Source organism: Pseudophryne corroboree, chromosome 3, assembly GCF_028390025.1.
Source record: "Pseudophryne corroboree isolate aPseCor3 chromosome 3, aPseCor3.hap2, whole genome shotgun sequence".
Taxonomy (NCBI): Eukaryota; Metazoa; Chordata; class Amphibia; order Anura; family Myobatrachidae; genus Pseudophryne; species Pseudophryne corroboree.
In genome coordinates, this window is record NC_086446.1 from 582,867,184 (window position 1) to 582,882,510 (window position 15,327).

Genomic DNA, 15,327 nt, shown 5'->3' on the forward strand with positions numbered 1-15,327 from the left:
ATCACAATTATACTAATGCATACGCAAATTTGCAAATGGATCGGTGGGCGTCTTTTACCTTTCTGGGTGGCTCTTCACATGTGTTTTTTAGCAGAAGCAGGTTCTGAGAAAATTGCAATTTCTGTCTCAATAGCGATCCAAGCTGAATAAGGTACCAAATCACATTTTTACTGAGGGGCAACCTTTGTCCTTTGAGTTTTGGGGGTCATTCCGAGTTGATCGCTCACTAGCTAGTTTTAGCAGCCGTGCAAACGCTATGCCGCCGCCCACTGGGGAGTGTATTTTAGCTTAGCAGAAGTGCGAACGCATGTGCAGCCGAGCTCTACAAAAACAGTTTGTGCAGTTTCAGAGCTTGCAATCACTTCAGCCTATTTGTGTCTGGATTTGACGTCATACACCCGCCCAGCGAACGCCCATCCACGCCTGCGTTTTTTCAGACACGCCTGCATTTTTACAAACACTCCCTGAAAACGGTCCGTTGACACCCAGTAACGCCCCCTTCCTGTCAATCTTCTTGCGGCCGCCAGTGCAAAGGAAAACTTCACTAGAACCTGAGCACAACCACAAAGAGCTTTGTACATATACGTCGTGCGTGCGCATTGCGGGGCTTACGCATGCGCAGAAATGTCATTTTTTTCACATGATCGCTGCGCTGCAAAAATCGGCAGTGAGCTATCAGCTCGGAATGACCCCCTTTGTTCTTTGTAGGAATTTTTGCTTTTGGTAAAATGATCAATACCACAGCTCCGAAATCCAGTAGAGAAATTCCAGATTTGTACACTTGTAAATCGTGGGACAATGGGGGTCATTCCGAGTTGTTCGCTCTGTAAAAATCTTCGCATCGCAGTGATTTTACGCTTAATGCGCATGCGCAATGTCCGCACTGCGACTGCGCCAAGTAAATTTGCTATGCAGTTAGGATTTTTACTCACGGCTTTTTCATCGTTCTGGCGATCGTAATGTGATTGACAGGAAATGGGTGTTACTGGGCGGAAACAGGCCATTTTATGGGCGTGTGGGGAAAAACGCTACCGTTTCCGGAAAAAACGCAGGAGTGGCCGGAGAAACGGAGGAGTGTCTGGGCGAACGCTGGGTGTGTTTGTGACGTCAAACCAGGAACGACAAGCAGTGAAATGATCGCAGATGCCGAGTAAGTCTGGAGCTACTCAGAAACTGCTACGAGGTGTGAAATCGCAATATTGCGAATACATCGTTCGCAATTTTAAGATGCTAAGATTCACTCCCAGTAGGCGGCAGCTTAGCATGAGCAAATCTGCTAAAATCCGCTTGCGAGCGAACAACTCGGAATGACCCCCAATATTTCATTGGGACACAGAGCCCAAACCTGAAATGATCCAGGGAAGTAAAAGGATACTGACATCTGTGTTTAGCAAACACCTATTTTGGAGCTGATCTTCTATTGCTGACTGTTTACAAACACATTATTCTACCCAACCTACAAATATATACACACACACACATACACATAAAAAAAAAGTTAATTTGGATTTTTGGGCTACTCCCAGGATGCATTTGGGCACTAGCCCATAATGATATGTATAATTGCAAAGGCCTGCCAAAAAAAGCAGGCCGGATTTAATTGAGTCAACACACTGCTATTAATAATAAAATGGCAGAAGCTTTGCTATTAATCACTCGAGCTGGCTGCATTGCAGGCAGACTCGGCTATCTGGCTACCAAACAAGACCCTAAAAAAAAAAAAAATGTTGTTTTATAAATCTGCTATAGGAACACACCTGCTAAAGCATCATACTGTAATTCAGTGTAAAATACATCTAGTATTCTGATACAGCTGAAATGCTATACAACACTACATTAAATACATGAACTGTCCACCACTTTCCCATATTGATATGTTCTGGGTAAATTATTACTCTCTTCTATTAACCAAAGATAACTGCTTTTGATAAGTCAAAGATAATTCCTATCTTTCATTTAGAGTCACTTCCCCTCTAAAGCTGTATTACCCCATTTGTATCTGCTACGTGTATAAAAACCTATGGAATTATTAACAGAAGATGGAAACACCTGCCACTATATTGTGTTAAAGCAGTCATTTATTTATTTATTCATTTATTTATTTATTTTACAGTGCCAGAAGTAAAAATAAATAAATAGAAGCCCCCAAAGGCAGAACAAGGTAGTATTTCTGTCCCTGCCCTGCCAGCCACATGCTGGCTCCTTAGAGAAAATTGCTTCATTGTTAGAAATAGCTGAAATTGGCTTGGAACTAGTAAAGATGCCAGGAATTTGCACCTTGCTCTGTGACCTAAAGCAAAATGACATGAACATTGACAAATTTGACAAGGAAATTTGTGCAAAAAACAACTTCTATTTGGCTAGCCAAGCAGCAAATATGTCGGATGATATGCTTTATTAAGCAATCCATTTTTCAACAGTAGCTGCGCCATCTGCAAAGGTTAGTGTATATCAGACTTTCTACAGAATTTCTTCTACGTTTGCAGCAAGGTACAACACACGAACACATCTTTCACGTACATACAATTTTGAATGCAAATAGAATACTTGATGAAAGAGATGACCTTCCAGCCCGGCTTCTCAGTGCAGTAAAGTCACTCTCAGGCACTGGAGGGAAGCAGCCGTTAGACACAGCTCAATATTTCTTGTGGAATTAACCCTACTGAAACCATAATGGCCAGGAGAGCTTTTTTGCTTTTTGTCCTCCTGGCAGAACAGGGGTTAATGCTAGTACAAAGCTGGAATAAATGGTAGGTGCAGAGATGTAATCTGAACAGTGTCGGGATTCTGGCGTCGGGATTTTGACTGCTGGGATACTGAACGTCAGGATCCTGACCGTATCCCCTCCAGATGCCGATCCAGATTATTCATATATACTGTACCTGCCCTCCGAGGTGCTCCACAGTGACGGTAGACTATATGATACTAGATCACAGGTGACTGATGTAAAATAAGTAACAAGCAGTAACTACCACCTGTGTCACCGGATATAAAAGAATATATCACATTTAAACTAAATTCAAATAGTAAAGCATTAATGATCAAAAGATCATTCTGCAGTATACATGACTTATTCTCTGCACTTCTCTTGTTACAGCAGGTGTTGAGTCCTTCTAACAGCTGCCTCCACTATTCATAGTGTTATTGGTTGCCAGTTTGGATGCCAATTCTTCTAGCTTCCCGCACCATAATAGTATTGATTGACAGTCTCAGTGCTTTTGCAGTTGAACAGCTGAGCTGATGAAAAAGCTACAGTTAGGTAAGTCATTCCTACTGTTTTTTGTATTAATATTTATTTGATGGGCTTTTCCATTTTTATTTAGTTTTGTGTTGGACTTACTATGTGAATGCATTGTGAGGGGATGCGGTTAGCTGACCGGCACTCAGGATCCCGGAGGTCAGCATGCAGACGCCGGGATCACGAACGCTAGAAATGCTGGCACACTGAATGACGACCACTCATAGAGTGGGAATAGAATCTGTGGCGAGCACATCGAACTACTGAGCCCCCTGTGTAGCGAGCGCAGCAAGCCTGCAAGGAGCTTAGTTGCGCTCACACCCCCCACCCTCCCAGCTGGCATTCTGCTTCCGGGATCCTGGGGTCGGTATGATGACCGCCAGGATCCCAGCACCCGGTAACGCAGCCCCAACCCATTGTGATATGTCTCATTAGGGTTACCACCTTTTTATTTCAGAGTCTCGGACAGGGGGTGGGACAAGGGATGTGGCCAAAACCAAGTAGGGTTTACGACCATTTTATTTGTCAGATTTCAGGCCATTTTCTTACCAATCTAATAAACATATCTATTTCATATGGCATCAGAGCGACCCCTCATACTCATATATATCCCATAGTTCCCTCATGCTATGCCTATTTACATACCACTAATGCTAGAACCCCTTCATACCATGCCTATTTTATATGACATCTGATCAGGTCAGAAAGAGTCCCCGTATGATTGCTTTTATGAGAGCCCAGAGCCCCAAGTCATGCCTCAGTTTATAACCGATATAATGCACAGCAATCAACTGTGTGCCACACATTACTCCAGATTTTTACATCATATACCTATGTGCCTCTCAGCTGCTCCCTAACATGCCCTCTCCACAGCAGATTCTTTCCTACATGTCACCAGCTTCTGCCTCACATGACCCCTCCACAGCAGACTATTGCCAACCTGTATGCCATTGTCTTCTCCCTCTCATGCCCTCTCCACAGCAGATTCTTCCCTACATGTCACCAGCTTCTGCCTCACATGACCCCTCCACATCAGACCATTGCCAACCTGTATGCCATTGTCTTCTCCCTCTCATGCCCTCTCCACAGCAGATTCTTCCCTACATGTCACCAGCTTCTGCCTCACATGACCCCTCCACAGCAGACCATTGCCAACCTGTATGCCATTGTCTTCTCCCTCTCATGCCCTCTCCACAGCAGATTCTTCCCTACATGTCACCAGCTTCTGCCTCACATGACCCCTCCACAGCAGACCATTGCCAACCTGTATGCCATCGTCTTCTCCCTCTCATGCCCTCTCCACAGCAGATTCTTCCCTACATGTCACCAGCTTCTGCCTCATATGACCCCTCCACAGCAGACCATTGCCAACCTGTATGCCATCGTCTTCTCCCTCTCATGCCCTCTCCACAGCAGATTCTTCCCTACATGTCACCAGCTTCTGCCTCACATGACCCCTCCACAGCAGACCATTGCCAACCTATATGCCATCGTCTTCTCCCTCTCATGCCCTCTCCACAGCAGATTCTTCCCTACATGTCACCAGCTTCTGCCTCACATGACCCCTCCACAGCAGACCATTGCCAACCTGTATGCCATCATCTTCTCCCTCTCATGCCCCCTCCACAGCAGGTAATGGCCCACCTGTGTACTCCGTATGCTCACAGCTGTGGTCATGTGGGGTACACAGTTGTGTCTGCCTCCACAGCACCTTCCTGACATGCAGAGTATGGAAGCTATTATAAATCTTGTAACTTTAGGTCAGCGCCAGCAACTGTTTACATGATAAAACACTGGCTATGCCTATGACATAGAGAAGTCAGGGAACATTATTTTTGGTGCTGCTACAGATTCTAGGAGGACTACTTTGTCAATATAAATAAAGACATGGATGTAATATTTGCTGCTCTGACTCTTTTAGCTGCAAGAGCAATGTGTTATTGATAACCAGAAATATAACACTCCATGAGGCTGTTTTTTAGTTCCACAGGTTGTGATCTTCGAAACAAGTGGCTTAAATGGTCTGGAAAAGCTATGTATTACACCAATGAAAAATGAATCACAACAGTGAAAATCTGTGTTCTCAAGGATCAATATAGCTGTTCGAACTCCATACTGCAAATTGAGACCAGAGATTAAATGATAACAGCAAAGCTTTAACCATGGTCAAGGTTGGGTGAGAGGATTGTGTTTCACTGTTTTTTTTATTTACAAAGGCATACTGTACCTACATTTCCATCCTCAACAAGAACTGATTTATTTTAGCAAGTCTCTGCTTCCTATACAGGTAAACTAGGATAATTATAGTCAAAACAAAATATGAAATTTCTTATCTCTTGTAGGCATCCAACTGTTTACACTCTTAGGGGGGGGGGATTGATTACATTCATAGCGTTGTGCCATCGGACATCCCAGTGATGACCGGCTGTGCATAATACCATTTATTACTATAGAAAAGTAATTTCTAGTTTTCCTTCAAGCCTATGGGGTATGAGGTTAAACAATACTTGATGTGAAATGTCTTTTTGAAACGATTCTTAAAGCACGTAGAGGCCATCACTGTAAACTGATTTGCCCCCCCTCAGAGGTCCAACTGTTAATGTTGCCCAATTTATTTCTGTGGGTGACCTCCAAATTCCCACTGTGACAATTCACATTTTTCAGTTGATCACAGGCTTCCCAATGGGCAATGTGGATAATTAAATGAACAGATTTGCTAAATCAGAAACACAGGCACAATGAGCAGATGTATTAAGCTTGCGGAAGTGATAAAGCAGTGATAAGTTCAAGGTGATAATGCACCAGCCAATCAGCTCCAATATGTAAATTGACAGAAGCTGACTGGCTGGTGCATTATCACCTTGCACTTATCATTGCTTTATCACTTCTCCAGGCTTAATACATCTGCCCCTATATGAATGTCATGATATCCTTTGCATTGCCCATATGTTTTGCCAATACTCTTATACTTGTCAGACTGTAATTTTGTTGGCCCTATTAATGTAATCTGTTTTCATGCAACTAATATAACTATCCAGGGGATGTAATTGAAAAGCCATTTACACCTTTAGACTGGGATACTAACTGTTGAAAAATCACCCACATACACCTTTCTCCCTTACCTAAATTATGGAAGACACCCAGTGTGCTGTTTGGGTCTATGATTCTACAGGAGGCCTGGGGAAAAAGAGTCCACAATCCGAGCACAAAGCTGGAACCGTTCCTGCTGTTGTCTTCATGCCACTTCAGACTGATGACATTTGAGGTCCCAGCAACAATAGTGTCACAATGGAATCTCCTTTAAATGTTCAGTGTAGTGTAAAAAGGTCAGTATGCGGAGCTGACACCGGTCTCAGCCTACTGCCTATTTGCATATTGGGTTGGCTACTGTGGGGATCCAGTTGAAATTACAGCAATATGGCGGAGAGTGCTTCATGAAGGTTGAGCCCTGTTATTTAGGACGGGGAGACAAGGGGTGGCTGGGCAAGCTTTGAAAAAGTGGAATTAGCTTTTGACTGTGATACAGTACGTGTTTCATTGGAATGTTTGGCTGAACTACTAAATTGTGTTCTTACAGTGTATGGTTTACCCGGGTATGGGAAATTAGATCGACCTCACTTAGGTCGACTGTCATTAGGTCGACCACTATTGGTTGACATGAATTAGGTCGACATGGTCATTAGGTCGACGTGAGCTCTGTCGACATGGAAAATGTCGACATGCATTTTTTTTTTCTTTTTTTGGTGTCGTTTTGTTTGTAAAGTGACGGGGAACCCTAATTAGTGCATTGCATGGCTTCAGGCAAGGTGCCTCGCTCCGCTACCGCTGCACTCAACACAGGTTACTATTCCCAATCGTAGTCCACGTGGATTGTAAAGTATGAAAAATTAAAAAAATTTATGTTTTTCAACCTAGTGACCATGTCAACCTAATGACTGTCGACCTAAGTGTGGTCGACCTAATGACCGTATCCTGATTTACCCGCTGTAACTCTCTTCCATCGACTCTTTTTCATTAAGTAAACCAGCACATGTATGACCATAGAGAGCCTGACGCTGAGTTGGATGCATATTAGATATAATTTACACTCAATAAAGCTTCATGGAAAAATAATGTATATAAATATAAACTCAAACGCAGAGGTACATGCACTGCAAGATGTGTATAGGTTATGCCAGCTTATGGACTCAGTTTATGTTGGGCATATCTCTCATACTTATACCCATGTTTTTAACCATTTGTTTTGCTTGCAAAATGTTGGTGTTGCACTCGAAGTTGGTGTTGCACTCGAAGTTGGTGTTGCACTCAGAAAGAGACAATACTCGAAGTTTGCGTTGCACTCGAAGTTGGTGTTGCACTCAGAAAGAGACAATACTCCCCCCCCCCTCCTGCCAGCTACGATAAGTACATGGGCCCTCATTCCGAGTTGATTGCTCGCTGCTGTTTTCGCAGCGCAGCGATCAAGTGAAAAAGTGGCAATTCTGCGCATGTGCATGGTATGCAGCGCGCGTGCGCTAAGTACTTTCACACAAAACTTTGTAGTTTTACCCAAGCTCGAGAGACGTTTTTCAGTCGCTCGAGTGATCGTAGAATGATTGACAGGAAGTGGGTGTTTCTGGGCGACAACTCTGCGTTTTCAGGGAGTGTGCTAAAAAACACAGGTGTGCCAGGCAAAAACGCAGGAGTGGCTGGAGAAACGGGGGAGTGGCTGGCCGAACGCAGGGCGTGTTTGTGATGTTAAACCAGGAACTAAACAGACTGCATTCATCGCAAGATAGGAGTAGGTCTGGAGCTACTCAGAAACGGCATGACATTTTTCAAGCGCAGTACTGCTAATCTTTCGTTCGCACTTCTGCTAAGCTAAGATACACTCCCAGGGGGCGGCGGCTTAGCGTGTGCACTGCTGCTAAAAGCAGCTAGTGAGCGATCAACTCGGAATGAGGGCCCTGATGTGGCAGATAATGGGCAGCAATTTTTCTGGTGGGACCCTGGTCTAGTACCAGCCAGATGCAAATCTGTATAAAGTACATGCATATGTGTCTGCCGGCTTCATGCAAAAAAATTGTTTGAAGGTCTTAACAAATGTACTACCATACCAGAACACTTTAAAGACAACAGCCCAAATACATTTATATTATTTTTATTAAAGAATAAAAAATAAAAAAACAATAATGAATAACAATTTAATTTCTTCAATGATAGAACGATATGTCTGCAGGACATTAGTTGCTGTATAGTTAGTATGTATCCATAAGTGGGTGGTTTCTTCCCAGCAGAGCTGCTGTTCTGTTGGAGGCTTGCCAAGATTATTTTTAGGTACAGTCAGTGCCAGATTAAGTTCCACATGGGCCTGGAGCTGAAATCTATGAAGGGCCTATTGCATGTTGCGCAGTTGGTGTGATTAGCGTCACAGATAATTTTTACCTGTGAGGGCAGGGGGGGGGGGGGGGGGTGTAGTGGCATACTACTGCACTTCCTCCCTCCCACACTACATCTCTTCACTATATCACTACATCACCGCACTATGGGGCATATTTATCACAATCCGCATCTGAGATGTGCATGGAATGTGATAAATTCGACCAAAATTGCGTTGAGATGATTGAATACATAGCAAGGATGTATCAATTATGGCATACAGGGACAGAGCTTGTGAGAAAGTTCTTTTTCATGAAAAATACCCTGAGATTGTACAGCGCATGCGCCGCCACCGGCTACTCCCCTTTCACACCCGTGGCACCCCCTCCCACCTCTGCTTACACTAAGCTGCACAGTGATCAGTGAGCTCTCTCCCCCAATCATATGGTCACCGGGCTCCTGCGCGGTGTGACCCAGATCAGCTGAGCTGTAAACCGGCATCTCATACACTGTAAATTGAGGTACCGGTTTACAGGACAGCTGATCAGTGTCACAGAGCAGGATTCCGGCAACCAGCTGACTGGGGGAGTGAGCTCACCGATCAACACTATGTTACCTACTTACACTACATTCCTGCACTATGGCCCTCATTCCGAGTTGTTCGCTCGCTAGCTGCTTTTAGCAGCCGTGCAAATGCTAAGCTGCTGCCCTCTGGGAGTGTATCTTAGCTTAGCAGAAGTGTGAACGAAAGGATCGCAGCGCTGCTAAAAAAAAAGATTGTGCAGTTTCTGAGCAGCTCGAGACTTACTCCTACCTTGCAATCACTTCAGACTGTTTAGTTCCTGGTTTAACGTCACAAACACGCCCTGCGTTCGGCCAGCCACTCCCCCATTTCCCCAGCCACTCCTGCGTTTTTATCTGGCACGCCTGCGTTTTTACACACACTCCCCGAAAAATGTCAGTTACCACCCAGAAACACCCACTTCCTGTCAATCACTCAACGATCAGCAGTGCGACTGAAAAGCGTCGCTAGAGCTTGTGTAAAACTACATCGGCTTTTGTGAAAGTACGACGCGCGTGCGCAGAAGTGCAGTTTTTTGAGCTGATCGCTGCGCTGCGAAAGAAAGCAGTTAGAGATCAACTCGGAATGACCCCCTATATCACTACGCTACCTCCCCACACTATATCCCCGCACTACACCTCACTAATCTACCTCCCAACACTACATTACTGTTAACTACTCACACCTCATCCTTTAGAGTGAAGCAGTACAAACAGGATAGAGGGAAAGGAGGGGTGAGCCTGAGGAAGGAAGGAGTAGGAAAAAAAGGGGGACAGTTGGGTATAGGAGCAGGGAGACGTGCGTACCTGGTCCTGGGGATGGGAGGGACTACGCTGGATGTCTGAATACTCACTACAGTGCATCAGCTTAGTGGCTGGCTTAGGTGTCATTAGGATCTTGAAACAGGGATGTGCAGGATATACCCCCCAAAACAGACTACTGACCTGATCTTCACATTCTATTCAGGGCTCCCCTGCATTACTCATATTAGGAACTCTGATGGCTCCATGATGAAACTGCTGCTACATTTGGTCTATCAGGCACTGCCCTCTTTTCTACACAATTTGTGAGAAGCGTAGGTGGCAAGAGGGGTGGAAGTATGGGTCGTGAAAGGAGTACAGACACAGGTGGAGGGGAGGCAGAGATATATTTGGAGAGGGAGACTGTAGCGTAGATGGGGAGAAGACAAACACACAGGTGGAGAGGAAGTTAGAGATACAGGTGGAGAAGGGGGTAGAGATACAGGTGGTGAGGGAGGCAGAGATGCATTTGGAGAGGGAGGCGGAAGCGCAGATGGAGACAAGGCAAAGACACAGGTGGAGTGGAAGCTAGTGACAGAGGTGGAGAGGGAGGTGGAAGCACAGTTAGAGAGAAGGCAGAACCATAGGGGGGGTGGATGGCAGAGAAAGAGGTTGATAGGAGCAGAGACACAGGTGGAAAGGAGGGCAGAAGCACAGGTGGGGAGAGGGCAGAGAAAAAGGTAGGGAGGGGGCAATGGCACAAGTGGCGAACGAGGCAGAGGTACTAGTAGGAAGGTATAGGGGTGGACACACAGGTAGTGAAGGTGGCAGAGAGACAGGAAGTTAAGGTGGCAAAGACACAAATGGAGAGGGTGGTGGAAGCACAGGTAGAGAGAAGGCAGAAACATATGTGGAGAGGGGGAGTCATACAGGTGGGGAGGGGGTAGGGATAGAGGTGGAGAGGGAGACAGACACACAGGTGGGGAGGTGGTATAGATACAGGTGGGAAGGTGGTAGAGATACAGGTGGAGAGGTGGTATAGATATAGGTGGGAAGGTGGTAGAGATACAGGTGGAGAGGTGGTATAGATACAGGTGGGAAGGTGGTAGAGATACAGGTGGAGAGGTGGTATAGATACAGGTGGGAAGGTGGTAGAGATACAGGTGGAGAGGTGGTATAGATACAGGTGGGAAGGTGGTAGAGATACAGGTGGAGAGGTGGTATAGATACAGGTGGAAAGGGAACAGAAATGTTTTCCTGAAAAAAAAAGTGTGCATTTAAAAGAGGACATGCAGCTGAAGATTCTCAATTAGAGCATTCATCAGTACTCCATTAGATTGAATGTGTGGGATACGGTCGTTAGGTTGACCCAACTTAGGTTGACAGTCATTAGGTCGACATTGCTGTTAGGTCGACATGGGAGTTAGGTTGACATGTACTAGGTCGACAAGGCAAAAGGTTGACATGAGTTTTCAACATTTTTTTTTTTTTTTTTTCATACTTAACGATCCACGTGGACTACAATTGGAATGGTAACCTGTGCCGAGCTAAAAACTCATGTCGACCTTTTTACCTGTTGATCTAGTACATGTCGACCTAAAATGCCCATTGCCTGTCGACCTAACAGCAATGTCAACCTTCAGTGGTCGACCTAAGTTGGGTCGAGCCAACGACCCATACCCGAATGTGCATCTATATCAGCGCTTCCCTGTTGCAACATATACACTTGAACATCTTGGAGTGAACAATAGATACACACCGTGTATTTGAACACACCCAGGGATTCAGACCCTCCACCTGTATCTTTTTAATAGGTACAGCACCTTTTTTTTATGGTCTGTACCGATTTTTGGCTCTCCAAACTTCCATTGAAATTACAGGAAAAGGGGCGTGGCCACACCACTTTTTTTAATTTGTACCAATTTTTATGTGTAAAACGTTGGAGGGTATGGGGATTTAAAACATATAATTATCTTTTGAGAATAGTCCTAATAATGCTGGATAGTCCAATAAAGGTGCACTTTTCTTTTAAGTAAATCCACAGCAATATCCAAATAATATAGCCACTTCCTGTTTAGATCCTTGAACAACAGATGTGTCATCCATCCATATAATGGCTGAAGTCAGTAGCTGAGAGGTGGCAGTGACAGTCCACAACGGCCCCCCAGGGGCCACTCCATGGTCACCCTGTTCTGCAGCTAGTAGTGATGGCGTCTGGCTGCAGTACTGTCAGTGGAGAGGGGGCATAGACACAGGTGTGAAGGAACTGGAAGACAAAGATAGAGATGGGGAGGGGAAGATACAGGCGGGGTGGGGGGGAGATACAGGTGGGAAGGGGAGATACAGAAGGGGAGGGGGGAGGGGAGATACAAGTGGGGAGGGGGGAGATACAGGTGGGGAGGGGAGAGATACAGGTGGGGAGGGGGGAGAGGAGATACAGGTGGGGAGGGGGGAGATACAGGTGGGAATGGGTGGAGAGGGGTGAGATACAGGTGTGGAGGGGGAGATACAGGTGTGGAGGGGGAGATACAGGTGAGAAGGGGAGATACAGGTGGGGAGGGGGGAGGTACAGGTGGGAAGGGGGGGAGGTACAGGTGGGGAGGGGGAGATACAGGTGAGAAGGGGGGAGATACAGGTGAGAAGGGGGGAGATACAGGTGGGGAGGGGGGAGATACAGGTGGGGAGGGGGGAGATACAGGTGGAGAGGTTAGATACTGGTGTAAGAGCAGCAGGTGACAGGGGAGGAGTAAAAATGGGATCGGAGGGGATAGGTGCAGCATGTTCACAGGAAGAGCTGCGACCCCTGTGTTAACGGTGCATCGTGAAATTCCGTGCAAACAAGTAGCAGACCTCTGTCTTAAATGAGATACAGGTGGGGAGAGGGGAGAGCAGATACAGGTGGGGAGGGGGGAGATACAGGTGGGGAGGGGGGGAGATACAGGTGGGGAGGGGGGAGATACAGGTGGGGAGGGGGGGAGAAACAGGTGGGGAGGGGGGAGATATGGGGAGGGGGAGATACAGGTGAGGAGGGGGGAAATACAGGTGGCGAGGGGGGAGATATGGGGAGGGGGGAGATACAGGTGGGGAGGGGGGATATACAGGTGGGGAGGGGGGAGAGCAGATACAGGTGGGGGGGGATATGGGGAAGGGGGAGATACAGGTGGGGAGGGGGGAGATACAGGTGGGGAGGGGGGGAGATACAGGTGGGGAGGGGGGAGATATGGGGAGGGGGAGATACAGGTGAGGAGGGGGGAGATACAGGTGGCGAGGGGGGAGATATGGGGAGGGGGGAGATACAGGTGGGGAGGGGGGATATACAGGTGGGGAGGGGGGAGAGGAGATACAGGTGGGGATGGGCGAGATACAGGTGGGTAGGGGGGGAGATACAGGTGGGGAGGGGGGGAGATACAGGTGGGGAGGGGGGAGAGCAGATACAGGTGGGGAGGGGGGAGAGCAGATACAGGTGGGGGGAGATATGGGGAGGGGGAGATACAGGTGAGGAGGGGGGAGAGCAGATACAGGTGGGGGGAGATATGGGGAAGGGGGAGATACAGGTGGGGAGGGTGGAGATACAGGTGGGGAGGGGGGAATGGAGATACAGGTGGGGATGGGCGAGATACAGGTGGGGAGGGGGGAGAGGAGATACAGGTGGGGAGGGGGGAGATACAGGTGGGAAGGGGTGGAGAGTGGGGAGATACAGGTGCGGAGGAGGAGATACAGGTGAGAAGGGGGGAGATACAGGTGGAGAGGTTAGATACTGGTGTAAGAGCAGCAGGTGACAGGGGAGGAGTAAAAATGGGATCGGGGGGGATGGGTGCAGCATGTTCACCGGAAGAGCTGCGACCCCTGTGTTAACGGTGCATCGTGAAATTCCGTGCAAACAAGTAGCAGACCTCTGTCCTAAATGAGATACAGGTGGGGACGGGGGAGATACAGGTGGGGAGGGGGAGATACAGGTGGGGAGGGGGGAGATACAGGTGGGGACGGGGGAGATACAAATGGGGACGGGGGAGATACAGATGGGGAGGGGGGAGATACAGGTGGGGAGGGGGGAGATACAGGTGGGGAGGGGGGAGAGCAGATACAGGTGGGGAGGGGGAGATATGGGGAGGGGGAGATACAGGTGAGGAGGGGGGAGATACAGGTGGGGAGGGGGGATATACAGGTGGGGAGGGGGGAGAGCAGATACAGGTGGGGGGAGATATGGGGAAGGGGGAGATACAGGGGGGGAGGGTGGAGATACAGGTGGGGAGGGGGAGAGGAGATACAGGTGGGGATGGGCGAGATACAGGTGGGGAGGGGGGAGAGGAGATAGAGGTGGGGAGGGGGGAGATACAGGTGGGAAGGGGTGGAGAGTGGGGAGATACAGGTGCGGAGGAGGAGATACAGGTGAGAAGGGGAGAGATACAGGTGGAGAGGTTAGATACTGGTGTAAGAGCAGCAGGTGACAGGGGAGGAGTAAAAATGGGATCGGGGGGATGGGTGCAGCATGTTCACAGGAAGAGCTGCGACCCCTGTGTTACCGGTGCATCGTGAAATTCCGTGCAAACAAGTAGCAGACCTCTGTCCTAAATGATCTACTACTACTCACAACTCCCCCCCACCCCCCTTCCCCGGCAACCCCACTGACCCCCAGCTCTACCCACCTGCTGAAGATCCAGCTTCAAAGTTACATCACTGTCAGCATGTCTGCAAAGCTTCAGACTATCCATGAGGATTTAACGGTGCACAGGAGGCGGGGCTTTGGACGGGTCCAAGGGGCGGAGCTTGGACGGATCCCGGAGGCGGAGCTTTGGACGGGTCCTGGGGGTGGAGCTTGGACGGATCCCAGAGGCTGAGCTTTGGATGGGTCCCAAGGGCGGAGCTTGGACCGATCCCAGAGGCTGAGCTTTGGACGGGTCCTGGGGGCAGAGCTTGGATGGATCCCGAAGGCGGAGCTTGGATGGATCCCAGAGGCTGAGCTTCTTACAGGTTTGGGAGGTGTTGCTTACTGCTTAGGATGGCGGTGTCCCACAGTCTGACATAGGAGGGACTAATGTCGGCCGACTCTGGTTAGGGGGAGAGTGAGCTGGGCTGGTGGTGACAGGAAAAACTTTTTCCTGTCAACACTGACAGTACTGCTAGGGATCCTGTGGGCCTATTTTGAATGGGGGGCCTGGAGCTGCAGCTCCATCCGCCCCATTGTTAATCCGGCCCTGGGTACAGTAGTACATATAAAAGCATGAAGCAACTTTGTCAAATCAATTTTCCCACATAGGTTGCTGTAGAAGGCTACAGAGGCTCTCCACAGCAGTCAGCTCATAATGGATCTATTTGTAGCTTATTCCTTTACCACCCTTTCTCTCAGCAACAGATCCTAAATGGATTTGCATGTTTATACTCAATGCTCAATGTCTTTTTTTAGTCTTCGTAACCTATGTTGGCAAAAT